The 13914-nt window shown below is 43.0% G+C and overlaps 1 protein-coding gene across 5 annotated transcripts in view; it reads left to right on the forward strand.

Annotated features, from left to right (window-relative positions):
* Positions 1-12104: 12104 nt before the first annotated feature.
* The window catches only part of PLEKHH1 (pleckstrin homology, MyTH4 and FERM domain containing H1), a 46291-nt gene continuing 44481 nt past the window's right edge, over positions 12105-13914 (forward strand). For 4 of the 5 annotated variants that reach the window (XM_053385303.1, XM_053385322.1, XM_053385332.1 and 1 more), the window contains exon 1: positions 12105-12372. The gene's annotated coding sequence lies outside the window, so the exon portion shown is untranslated. Of the gene's footprint in view, positions 12373-12468; positions 12489-13914 lie in introns of those variants that run through there. The other variant, XM_053385312.1, reaches the window with a different exon arrangement.

Raw genomic sequence — 13914 nt, forward strand, 5'->3', positions numbered from 1 at the left:
AGGTTGGATGTCATTCCCCTTGAAATGCACCTTATCACCTGATCTCTTGTCATCTGCTTGGCACATAAGAAGAGCCTTCACAGATCAGACAGCGGCGTTCCTATCTGGTTGTCTGGCATCCTGTTCTCACAGCAGCCAGTGAGATGCTTTGGGATGCCTGAAAGTAGGATCTGAGTGCAGCAGCTCTCTCCCAGTCCCAGCAACCAGCTTTCAGAGGCATACTGCCTTTGACTCTGAAGGTGGACATCATGACTAGCAGCCATTGATCCTTATCCTCTGTGAATTTGTCTAATCCTCTCTTAAAGCCATCCAAGATGCATCTCTTCCACGGCGCAGGGGATTAGACTAGGTGCCCTCCAAAGTAACCTTTCAACTCTAAAATACTGTGATTCTAAAGCTAATTACGCTGTGCAAAACTCCAAGCCAAATCTCTGGCCCTTTACATTCCTTTAAGCCTTAGATGAGAAGCAGACCTTAGTAGTCAAGCCTGCACGAGGACACAAGAGCTCATGCAAGTTGCTGGCTTTAGGTTATTATGTTGTGCTGTGTTATTTTATAGTGTTGTGAATATTTTGTTGTATGCCACCCTGATAATATGTTTGAAGGTCAGTTAATAAATATAAATAAATAAATAAAAGCCCTGGAGCCTGCATCTGAAGAAGTCGATTATCTGAAGTGGCCCCATCAGTACCTCTGAACGGCAGAGTTTGCCTCTTTCTACATACCCTGCATCTGAAGTTAGTCATTTTTGTGTTTATTGGACATAATACACATAGGGTTTGGTGGATCACGCATACGTTTATATTAACCAGATTACGGTAGTTTTCTCACCTATCACCATTTAAAAAGAGCAAGAGATTGAAGGCTTCCTGTCCTTGAAAGACCTTTTTATTTTTTTTAGCCTTCATACTCCATGTTGGACGGGGGCAAGGGATGCTGGAAGAGGAGAAAATGGATTGTTATGGGCAAAGTTAATCACGGTGACACACCTTTTGTTCCAGGCAACCGGATTGTACCTTGAGCCATCCAGAATGTCAGGATCAACAAGTCTTAAACCAGGAGCTTTGGAGCTTAGGCTCTGATTCTCTCTGTCACTAGGGCCACTTATTGAAGGAAGAAACACCAAGCATTTCAAACCTGGATATGTACACTGGTGATGTAGGAGAGCCAGTCTCATATCACTTCCTATTGCATAGCTACAAGACTGGCAGGAGGTCTGGGCAGAGGCTAGGCAAAGGGCCTTTTCGGTAGTGGCGCCCACCCTGTGGAACGCCCTCCCATCAGATGTCAAAGAAAGAAACAACTATCTGACTGTTAGAAGACATCTGAAAGCAGCCCTGTCTAGGGAAGTTTTTAATTGACTTTATTTATTTAACAAAACCGAAACACGGCTTGATTGTAAGAGAACCTCCAAGTGGTTTACAAAAATATATGATAAAACATGAAAACTTCTGATTAAAAAAAACATTTTATAGCAGGTAATTAAAAACATTCAAAAGCCAATTAGATAAAAAGAGATAAAACACTTGTAACGTCTACATGTCTGGACGACACAAAAATGTTTTAAGCAGACACCGAAAAGAGTACAGCAAAGGCGCCTACCTGATCTCAAAAGGCAGGGAGTTCCATAGTGGAGGTGCTGGCTCACTATAAGATCAATTTCTTACAAATGCAGAATGATTATTATGTGGCACTTGTAACAGTGCTGGTTCTGCAAACCGAAGTGGTTGTGTAGACATATATATAGGGATAGTGATCCTGCAAGTAATCTGGGCCCAAACTGTTGAAGTCTGTAGATAGTATGTACTTTATGCACCTGAGACACTCTTCTTGAGAGAAAACAGAACTATGTTAGACAGAACAATGGTGACCTACAATAAGGCAGATCTCTATACAAGACATGCAGTTGGCAAACCACCTTCAAAATGATTTTATCACCTGACTCCTCACTCCAGACTACTGGTGTGTATAGGGGGATATAATGGCAGAATCAGCTCTCAAATGCCCAGAACCAAACTGTCAAAGGGAGCAGACAAATTTTGAATTGCATTTATGTTTGTAGTCTTACTTCAGAGATGTAATATAGACAGATCCCCATCATTTCTAAATCCACTTACTTGAATTTATGACAGGTTCTTTTAAGGACAGATTATGATTCAAACTAGGCTCTGAGTTACTATTACATGTTGTTTTCAGACTCCCCGCAATACTCCTTATCTCCAGCAATAATCCTTTATCTCTTACCCTTGCTGACAATGAAATAAATCCATTTATCGAGATGTACTCCTTGTTCCTCCTTATCTCCACTGCCGTGAGGAGAAAAATTCTCCAGCATTGCGTCGATATATGCACCCTGGCACCTGAATGTTTTAGTGAGGAAAATGTATTCACACATCAAATGCAGTGAATAACGGTAGCCACTAGATGGCATCGACAGACAGCATGATAATAAATGTTGCCTGCAAAAAGCAGCTTCTCACTTTTCTCTCTGAAGCAGGAACTTAGGCATCCCCCTTGAGGGGAATGTTTGGATTCTAACTCTGGTCAGCCCAGCCAGCAGAGATATTGGTCCGGGATTATGGGAGTCATAATTCTATATGTGGAGTATACGTAGTCAATCCCATGACATCCATTTTGTCTGAAAGATGGTAACTGGACTCCTCCTGAGGCTTAGTTTGAACCACTAGTCTGTCTCAGAAATTCTTTTTCAGTACCAAATCCTGGTGTGAAGTAAAAGCACAGCAGAGAGCTTCTGATCATGTGCAAAGTGTCTTTCCCTCAGCAATGAGTAACCACAGCCCACCCTCATACATTTACAGTTAGGGACAGGTATCGAAAGTGTAGAAGGCAGCTTCAAGGCAAGTTTAAGAATTATGCATTCTTAATATTAAATTCTGTTACTCACAGAAGTGTAGAATAAATTCTTGGAAGCTGCATTTTTTAGCTCAAAATGATGGAAGGGTGGGAGGGTTTGGGGGACCATTTCCGCACCTCAGACAGCAACCTTTGCACTTAATATTTCTTGACAATCAAGAAAATTCAGCACAGGACTACGAGCCTATCATGAAATATGACAATCCATCTTCTAATGTGATACAAACGTCACTTTTCTTTTCCAACAGCCAACCATACTGCAAAACAAGCTTCTCCTGAAATTCAAGGTAAAACTCCACTATGGCGATATGCAAGTGCCTTTGGCAGGGATCTAGAAAGTCCTCTGCTTGCACCTTGGCCTTCAGTGTTTTTGGGATCTTCTGTTGTACAGTCCTTGATGCGTTACACAATGTTTAGGGAAGTTTCTAATGTCTGATGTTTTATTGCTTGTATTATTATTATTATTATTATTATTATTATTATTATTTTGGAAACTGCACAGAATGGCTGGAGAAACCCAGCCAGATGGCCGGGGTATAAATAATATATTATTATTATTAAGTAAGCACTTTTCCAAACCACAGTCTTACCCTTGCTGTCTTCCTTTGCCTGCTGTCTGCTCCAGTAAATGTTAATTTTGTGGGAAAAGCCCTGAGTTTCCTGGAAGCCCTGAACCAGCTGTGTATGTTTATAAGAACCCTTGGTCAGATGAGTCAGGGAGAGGAGGGCTGAGCAAGGGGGTATCCTCTCGCCTTCCTGGGAGTGAGATAATCTCCAATCACACACTTCCCTATCAAGGCCTGAGAGATAAGAGAGCAGAGAATTCAGCATCTGGCAACAGTTTGCCTGATGTCAGCATGAAGCTGGGGCAAAGGCCAAAACACTCATGGAGTGAAGCTGCTCTCATCTCTTACTTTCCCAACTTTCACGTTTCAGCCCTTTCAATCCCTCAAACACAGGCTGATGGGAGTGGTAGGCCAGAATACCTAGATGGCCTCAAGCTGAAGGCTGCTGATGTCTTTAACCTGTGCACACACCTTGTAAGGCAGGGCAGTATCATTAGGGTCTGGTTACAGGACTGGAGGGTTGGTGCTGGGGATAAGAGATATAAAAGAGTTTCCCTGTGGCAGAGCTGAGTTTGAATGTTATGACAGCTTAAGTCACTGAGAATATTTAAAATTAGTTTTTCAGGGTGAACTAGGAATCGAGGGTGTCAGCTCCTGGGGACCGAGGCACTGCCCCCCCAATCTCTTCCTAGGGGGTTGGGCCCCTCAATGTTCAGAGACACCCACCCACCCATGCAACGTCAAGTCAGGCCCTCAATCCTCCAGAGAAGGTGGCGCCTCTGCCAGGAATTGACCTTCAGCGAAGCGCCTCTCCTCTCTGCGCAGAGCCATTTGCTCCATAAGACGCACACACATTTCCTTTTACTTTTTAGGAGGAAAAAAGTGCGTCTTATGGAGCGAAAAATACGGTATCCAGAATGAGATGGTTCTTTCGGGGGGTGCGCACAAATGCGCTCTGTCCTCTTGTTCTAGCCACTCTAGTTTATTCCCTGCTTCCACCTGGCTGTCAGTTTTCTTCTTCTCAGCCACTCAACATTCCTTGCCATTGAGTTGTTATGGGGCTGCTTTCAGGGTGTGGGCCTGCCTAATTCCCCCCCCCCCCCTTCTGATTAGTCTATGTGCATGCCTTAGGGTTCCTTCACATTTGCTATTCTGTTCCGTTGTATGTCACTGGTGTGGTCTTTGCTCCAGCTCCATGAACATGGGAAGACTTGACTTTGTATCAGTACACAAAATGATGGTGAGGATTCTGAGGCCTCAAGATGATGACCTTCTTTCAAAAGTTGTGAATGTGATTTGTGATCAAAAAATAAAATTACTGAGGGAGGGGGAGCCCTGCTTAAAAACCTCCCAAACTGCAACTAAGATACAATAAAGGCAATAACATTGTTTGAAAGAGCTCACTTTTACCTGAGTATAGTAAAATGAAACTGAGTGTGTAAAAAGTGAATCTGAGTGTGCTTTTGAGACTCTTGATCAGACATAGGCAAACTCGGCCCTCCATATGTTTTGAGACTACAGATTCCATTATCCCTGACCACTGGTCCTGTTAGCTAGGGATGATGGGAGTTGTAGCCCCAAAACATCTGGAGGGCCGAGTTTGCCTATGCCTGCTCTTGAGGATACAAGCAGGCAGGACCAGCCCTACAATGAGGCAGATGCCAGAGCTGCCACAGGCAACAGATGCTGAGCTGCAGGAAGTGGACAAAGCTGTGAGGGGCATGTGATTGCCCTATACTCACTACACTAGCCTGCTGCCCTCAAGTGCAGTGGAGGATACTGCTAATTCACCAGTAATAGAGCAACATTCAACTACCAGTCCAATTGGCTTCTGTATGTGCCTTGGTGGGAGGGCACCATCTTGTCCTGCAACTCAGGCAGCAAAATGTCTTGAGCCAGCCCTGCTAGCAGGGGAGTCTGTGCAATTGTCCTCCCCACTGTGTCTCATTAGCATCCAGTGTTTGCAGTCAACAGGAATACACAGGGTTTAAGGCCCACAGATCTGATTATACAGTACTAACAGGGAGAGAGCGACAGGGGTTTTCCCCATTCATTCCCTGTGGCCAATCAAGACACACAAAAGCCTAGTGAAGAGGGTTGAGAGTGCAGAGGAATCACAAAAGAGATTGCCTTGTACCTTTTGAGGGAGCACTGCTCTTGCACTCAAAAAGGTCACATCACCCCACATACTTCAGTGATGCCAACCACCTAGTTCAGGGTATTTGTTAAAGTTCCCACCCCTGGGTGAGTTCCAAGCAGTTCCATTCCTTGGTTATCTTTCTTCTGAATGCATCCATAGTCGCAGCAGCTGGGCTTGATCTTGACTTTCCGTGATATATGATGCCTGACATCACTTGCATAGCATTTACCCAGCAACCTGCTGACTCTGAGAAAGGTGCAGCAGGGAGTGCTCTGGTATGCGAGGACATCATGTACTACATGCCGTCCAATACCAGACACACAATATATTGTATAAAACTAATCTGCTAACAAGCACATTCTCCTTTCCTATGGCCTGCCAACTCCTACACCTTTGCCTCTCATTAGTTATCCCCTTGCGTAACCAGGACCAGCCACACAATAGAAATTGATTTATTTATCATTCATCTGTTTCAGTTTTAAGCTGCCCAACATAGATTAAGATATCCGCATATTTGGCAAAATAGTAGGCTTTCAGTACACAACTATAGAACAGTAATGAAGTCAACATTAATAAACAGCCATCAAAGCCGCTGTAATAATGGTACTGTGCCAACCTATTAAGGCTTCCATTAAGGTTGGTCTGGAATCATAGAACCGTGGAGATGAAAGGGGTCCTAAGGGTCATCTAGTCCAAACTCCTGCAATGCAGGAATCTAAGCTAGATCATACATGACAGATGGCCTTCCAACCTCTGCTTAAAAACCTCCAAGGAAGGAGAGTCCACCACCTTTCATGGGAGTCTGTTCCACTGTCGAAGCTGCAGCTAGTGCAGAATGATACAGCGTCTGCTATTGACATCAGTATAAAGCTGTGAAGGACTTGGGACCAACGTACCTTCAAAAACACTATACCTTGTTATATCCTGCCTGGTCACTTAATCTTGGTGTGTGTGGAGGGTTGGGAAGAAAATCTTAGTATTGTTGAATGTGCCCAAGGTTTGCCCTATGCCCAGGGTCTTTATTGTGTTGGCACCTGCCCTTTGGAATGTGCTTCCAAAGAACAGGCAGATACAGTATTGGCCTGTGGGCACCTTCTTAAAATTTGTCTGTTCACCCAGCCTTTTTTCTGAGCGGGTGATGCATATTAATCTGATCTATTGATTTGTGATGTATTTTGTACTTGTTTTATAAACGCATTTTTATTGTTGATCTTATGCTGTTCACCATATTTTTTCCTAAATGTTGGTGGTACAGTATATAATTTTTGGTATATAATTTTTTATAAATTAAAATATATACATTTATGCAGAATTGTGAGACTGTTGCTTCTTGAAATGCCAGAGCCACTTATTTGAAAGCCTGGCACTCATTTGTCTCTCCAGCTTGGGCATCCTGGGCTGGTGTTTGAGGCTCTTTTGGTGAGCATCCTTGCCTGTTGCTGGACTCAGGGTTACAAGCTGCAGGGCTCAGTTGGCAGTGCATAAGACTAAATTTTAGGGTTGTGGGTTCAAGTCCTACACTGGGCAAAAAATTCTGGTCCCTTTCAAGTCTACAATTCAATAATTCTATGATCTCATTCCAGGGATCCCTGGCATTGTGGGCTTGGGGGTCTCCCATTCAGTGGTGATGCTCAGTGCCTCCTCTGTTGATACAACAGATAATGGTCTGTGCATTGAGGTTACTGCTGGAATCTAAGACTGTGGCAACATGACTGACACTAATATTTTCATATGAAATACATCCATTTCTGAACTTTTCATTTTGGTGGCTCTCCAAGAGGTGGTGCATCTCTGAAAGGGTCTGCATTCAGAAGAAAAGTCAATGAGCATCACATGAAAGAAGCATGAGGGGTGATTGGGCCATACAAAATGAAGACAAATATGCTTCATAAAGAACATGAAAAGTTTTGAAGGTAGGAGAATACACTGCATTCTGACAGCTATACTTTTTGGCATAAACATTCCCTAGATGAGCAGAGAACAATGGAGATATAATAAATGCCTCTCAAGTCCTGGACATTTTTTAATTGTTGCCAGGCTCAGAGGTTATTTTCTTTCTTTTTTTCTCAAAAATCCCTTTGGGAAATCCTTAGGCACTTCAGCACTGGTTATTTATTACAATACATTTGCCACCATGCATAATGATTAACATAATTGGAAAGCTCAGTGCCTCACAGTCTGCTGTCTGCCAGGTGCTGTTGTCTGTAGAGCTAGGAATCATTGGGGAAGGGAATGTTTCCCAGAGTGTAAAATGGCAACTACGCCAGCACTAAACTCAACTCTGTCTAGACGCCATCGTTACTCAAAGCCTGCCAAATATTTTATGTGCTGTTATTTCTGGTTTTCTATTTGTGCTTGTTTGTATAGATTCTGCTTACCTATTTTTCTTTTCCACTCACAAGTTTCAGCAGACTCCTGTAGCCAACAGGGTTTAACCTTCTGCTCTTTAGCTGACAATGAGGACATAAGGAGAACCATCTTGGATCAGACCAAATGCCTATTCAGCACCATCTTTCACCTAGTACCCAGATAGAGGCCTCTTGGGAAGCCCATAAGCAGCACCCAGCAGGCCTCTCCTCTTTTTTTATAAATTTATTTTTCATTTTTTCATGTTATAAATATTATAACAAAAATAAATTTACATAAGCATTTTCTTAAAAAAACCAAATATTTAATATTTAAGGCAAACGTCAACCAGCTTATATCCACATACATCAGCCTGCTTCTGCCTTGCAGCCTCCATCAGCTTCTGAATGTGAACTCCACCACCTTCCACTCACCAACATCTGCCAGCGTCCATTAGGTCCATTACTAGACATCAGCCAGCTTCTGAATATGGATATCAGCAGCCTTCAAGACACAATCCCATTCAGCAAGCAAACTTGCCTTATTATCAGTCCATAACATTCTGCTGGCAACTGATTGCCTCCTTCCATTTGCCAGTTCACCTCCTCCAAATAGAATAAACCTGTGCAATGCTGAATGTCACAGCCATTGCAAGCTGTGTTCTACTCAAGTGCTTTGTGACATCACAAGCAGTCCACAGACAATGGCAACAATTGTGGAGGCATCATCTTCATCTCTTCAGACCTCACAATTGTGGGCACCTCGTACAGAGATTTAACTTGGTTATTGTTTATTGTGGAAAAAGTTGTAGCACACTCTCTTCATCTGTACCTATCATGGGCAGGGGAACATCATAGGGGATCTTTTCCAGCATAAAGCCTTCATTCATTTGTAGAGGAACATCCAGGGGCTGTATGCCAGTGTTGGACAGGGTCACAGGCATAGAAGTGGAACAACAAATGTGACTCTTATCTTTGTACCGTGGGCTCCATTCCAGCTATGCAAAAGCCATAAGTTTCTATGGCCTCCCGTCACTCAACCCAGCTAAGCATGAAGCACCATCACAGTTCAAGGATACTTTCCAGGCCAAAGTACTCAAGCGTACAGAGCAAGGCTGATGAGAGGCAGGGGATAGGGAACATCCTGAGGATCAGAGAGAGTAGCCTGAAGGACCGCGTCTGGCCCACAGGGTAGAGCTTCCCTACTTATGCATTAAAATAAATGATAACTGTAGCTTGTTCGGGGTGCTGAGAGTCGTTAGAAGACCCATTTTCCCTTCACACAGCTACATTTCCCAGAGTTCCCTGGGAAGAGAGATTGATTGTTAAACCACTCTAAGAATTGTAGCTCTGTTAGGGGTATAGGGGTCTCCTCGCAATTCTCAGCACCCTTAATAAACTACAGTTACAAATATTCTTTGGCAGGGGAATGTTCAAAGTTGTGGAATACAGCTTTAAATGTATGGTGTGACCTGCATGTTGTGCTATCATGAATTATATCACAATTGACATAATAACACTATTGTGCATTTTCTCCTGTAGAGGGTAGTAACACACAATGTTTGCATGTTCCACACCTGCCTTCTGTTCCTGAACTGCTTCACTGCCCTATGTGACAGTTCTTAGGAAAGGAAAAGTAATATGCTGGGTTTGGTCATCCTAAGACCTCCTTCTTTGGAGAAATACCTCCAAATGACTCTACCCCCTTGAAAATATACGGGAGGAGCAACAACAACAACAACAACAGGGTATTTAGTTTCCAATGCCTTTGTGACATAACATCACCAGCCAATATGCTAGTGCATATGGGAAGACTGAGTGAGACCATACTAGCTCAGTATTGCTTCCCCTGATTGACAGAGGCATTCCTGAGTTCTGGACGGGGGATTTTCTGAGCCCTATTCTGGATATGCTAGAGACTGTTGCTGGAATCCTCTGTATGCAAAGCATGTGCTCTGCAACTGAATTTTGGCCATTCCTTATTCCTCTTTTAATCGTATTATTTCACCATAACACTGAACAGTGACAAATATTCAACTACTGCTGGTTCAAAAGATAGCCAAGCAACCAACAAGTTCTCTACAGTGGCATTAGATGATGCTGACTAGATAGATAGATAGATAGATAGATAGATAGATAGATAGACAGACAGACAGACAGGCAGGCAGATAATTACATTTATATCCCACCTTTCCTCGAGGGGCTGTTTATGGTTTCCTGCCCATTCTGTCCTCACAACAACCCTGTGAAGTAGATCAGGATTGGCCCAATGTCACCTGGCAAACTTCATGGCTGAGAGGTGTTTTTTTTTTAAATCCTGGTCTCCTAAAGTCCTAGTCCAACACTAACCATTGCACCAAGCTGACTCTGAGGCAAAAGCTCACATGGGAACAAAGCCAGGTTGTTAACCTCCCTCCTCTGTGACTCTCATTATTTCAGCTTTCCTGTGGAACTCACTTGCCTGATCGGTCTTTGGCCACTTTTGCATGAGTATGGGTCAACAGTGAGTTAGAAATAGGTGCTAATAAATAAATATGCTGGTAGGTGAGGAAGAACCAAACAAGGATACAAACATGTGTCTGAAGGGCTGTGGATAGAAGACACAGGGTGCCATGTTTTGCTTGCCGGACCTGGAAAATTAGAGTCAGGACTTGTGGAAAGACAGTGGGGCAAATAAGCAGGAACCAGCACAACTGCTGCTTGGGCATGGACCAAAAGAAATATTCCCAAGCAAACACCTCATTTAGTCAGGACAGGGCTAAAACAGTAATAATTTAAATAGCCTTCATGATTTCTGACTGCTTGATTTAGCAGGTAAATTGACTTTATCTTGTAAACAGAATCCACTAGGAATCCTTATGCTAAGTAATATATAAAAGTACCCTTGATAGCTCTGGTTTATGTAGTTAACTCATTGGTAGCTGCTTATACCAGACTAACTGCACAATCCTAAACATGCTTATTACGCAGAAGTAAGTCCCTTGGACTTATCTCTGTAAGTAAGGCTATGTACACAGCCCTCACAACTGTGTTCGAGTCACATTTGCACACTCATGTACACACCAAATTGGGGGTGGGGAGGTTGAACCTGATGTACATTACCTGTTTGGTTTCCCTGCCCCTGCAACCCCTGTCATTTGCACAAGGACAATGGCTGTCTCAAATGCACACACCTCAGCTTAACTGTGAAGTGAATGTGCCTTAGGTTTTCCCTTCATATTGAAGTTAGTTTAAGGGAAAAACACATCAAACAATAGTATTTTTCAAGAAACTATGGGCCAGCTCTGTGTTATGGATAACTTTGTATGTACACAGATTCAAACACCAGAGCCAGAGTAAATGGTAATGTGTGCACAGTCTGAATGCATTTATGATTGCAGCGAAGACTGAGTTGTTCCCTATATGATGCGGTGTGGTTGCATCACTCCAAGCACTATCAGTGTGGCTAAGATCCACTTTCCTTTTATAACTTAGACATGTATAGATCATATAGATAACTAAGACCACTTGCGTATTATTATGCCAACACATGCGGAAAGGGCACAATTCGTTGCTGGATATTGTGTGCTACAGTGTTTGCGCCAAAATGTCTTGGCTTTCCTTCCCCCCAACTCCTCCTCCCACAAAACCTTTTCATCTTTTGACATTTTAAAAAATCACAATCAATCATGATTCTGGAACCCAGCTGCTTAAAAAAATTCTCTTTCAAATTCCTTATTTTATTTTTTAAAATCAAATTTAGGATTTGTGTATTGTGTTGTTTAATGTTGTGTAGGGGTATGTACATGGGTGTAGCGGGGGGGGGGAGCTGCAGCTGCCCCCCATCAATAAAAATCAATAAAAATACATAGCTAACTGAGGTTCTGTCCCCCCCCCCCCAACAAAAATCCTGGTTACTTTACGCCCATTTGTATGTAGCTTTCTGGAAGAGAATGAATGCATCTAGAGTGAGTATTTCTTCTCTGGGACAATGCCTGGCCAAGCTGAAATGAAAGAAAACGTGACAAGAGTGCTTGTCAGTACAAAAGAAGGCCATTTCCCACACAGACACACAAAGGATCACAGAGAAATCCTGTGGGTGGGAAGTCAGTTCCCTGCTGTTTTATTTTGGAGGGGAGGCAGCCTAACCTGATCTTATTGTCAGGCAAGGGGTTAAAAGTGTAGTGCCGATGATGTCAGTTCCTGTGCTTCTTTGGAGGGCTGGCTGTGCTATTTGAGCCAGGCTCTCCCGCTTGAAGGAAAAGAGGGAGAAAAGAGGCAGAGAACGGGGAAAGGCTGAATGGGGTTCGAGTGTAGCTGTTGTGTGCATGACTTTCGTGAGATCCTCTCCCCCTCAGGGCAGAAGCAGCCCTCGTTTGCCTCGCAGGCTGGAAGTGAGCGGCAGGAGGATGGCAACACTCTGTTCCTGAGCACAATATAACCTTGTTCTGACCAAGAACAATACAAGGTCAGTCGCAACTTGGGGCGGGAGGGGGGGAGGCTTCTGCTATCTTGGCTCTTTGCTTCCAGTGCCCGGCTTGCCTCAGCCCTCCCTCCTCCTCCTGCTAGAGCAGCCTGCCCAAGGTGAGAGACTGTGTGAGGCTGGGGGTGTGCGGGGCGATCTTTGCTTTTTCTTGTTATTTACAAAACTGATTTAAGGAGGGTTCAAAACTGTAGGGCAGAAAGGGATGATTGCTATAACATGTCTGTACTGTGTACTGGAAATCACTACCTGTGGTGTTGTATTACTTTGATACCTTCTTTCATTTAAAATTGCTAGGAGAGAAAGGAGTAGGTAAATGTCCTCTTTTATGGAATGTGTTATCTTATTATTACAGATGACTTGGTGTGAACTGGTTATGACTGATGTAATGAATGGGTGGTGTAAACTAGCAGCCTTAACCATTGCCATCTCTGGCAAATAGTAAACAGTTTGGGGCTTCAATTCTAGACACGTTCAGGTTAGAGAAACAAGCCCCATTGAACTCCCAGGGTCTTACTTCTGCATAAACATATTTAGGATTGTGCTGTTGGTATTTTAAAAACAGCTGGCACAGAGAATTGGTACATTAACCAGGACTATCAAGGGTACTTTCATTTACTGCCTAAGATGGGTATTGTCTAGGGTGGAAGGATGGAGTTTACAAGAGAAATGTAACTCTATGGTCACTTTACCTGCTAAATTAAGCAGTTAAGATTCTCCTGAGGACTATTTGTTTAAACTTTAAATGATTACCATGTTAGCCTTATCTCTGGGTGGCTTACAAAATTGATAAATTCAACATCAATTAAGTAGAATAAAATATACACAAGTAGCATTAAAGCAGCAGAAAGATAAAACTACAGTAAAAAGAATTCCAGTTTTAAAAAGTGCTTTGTGCTTTTACCTGAAATTTAAAATGAGACACATTGATGATTCATCTCCATGGGAACCTCATTCCATAACTGTGAGGCTACAACTGAAAAGGCCTTGTTCCTTCCCACAATTGATTTAGGTGCTTTTATAAATGGGATGCAAAGCACGGTGCGTTTTATGAATCTTAAAAAGCAAAAGAACAACAAATGGGATATGTGCTTAATTTAGGGAGTGGCTCTCTCTGAGATATGCAGGTGCAAACCATAAGATGCAGTGCTTATACAATACTATTACAATGGAATGGTGATTGTGCCACCATCTTGCCTGGTTAGGCACACATGCACAGTTGTTAAAGTGTAGTGTCCTCTGTTTGTTTCACCAACAAAACCTTTAGAACAGCAGTTATCATATTAAATACCATGTCCATACTAGCTCCCATGGGGTTCATGGGGTGTCAGGATAGTACCTCTGGTAGGGAACACATCGTGTTCCTTCTGGGGTAGTTTGTCCACCTTTGGTTCCCATGGATGCCGACAATAACTAGCTCCCAAAAGAGCCTCATTGGGTTATACCCAACTTTAGTCATACTCAGACTAAAGCCATTGAAATCAATGGACAAGTAGCTTCTGTCCATTAATTTTAATTGGTATGCTT

The sequence above is a fragment of the Podarcis raffonei genome, chromosome 1 (genome assembly GCF_027172205.1).
Source record: "Podarcis raffonei isolate rPodRaf1 chromosome 1, rPodRaf1.pri, whole genome shotgun sequence".
NCBI classification, from domain to species: Eukaryota; Metazoa; Chordata; class Lepidosauria; order Squamata; family Lacertidae; genus Podarcis; species Podarcis raffonei.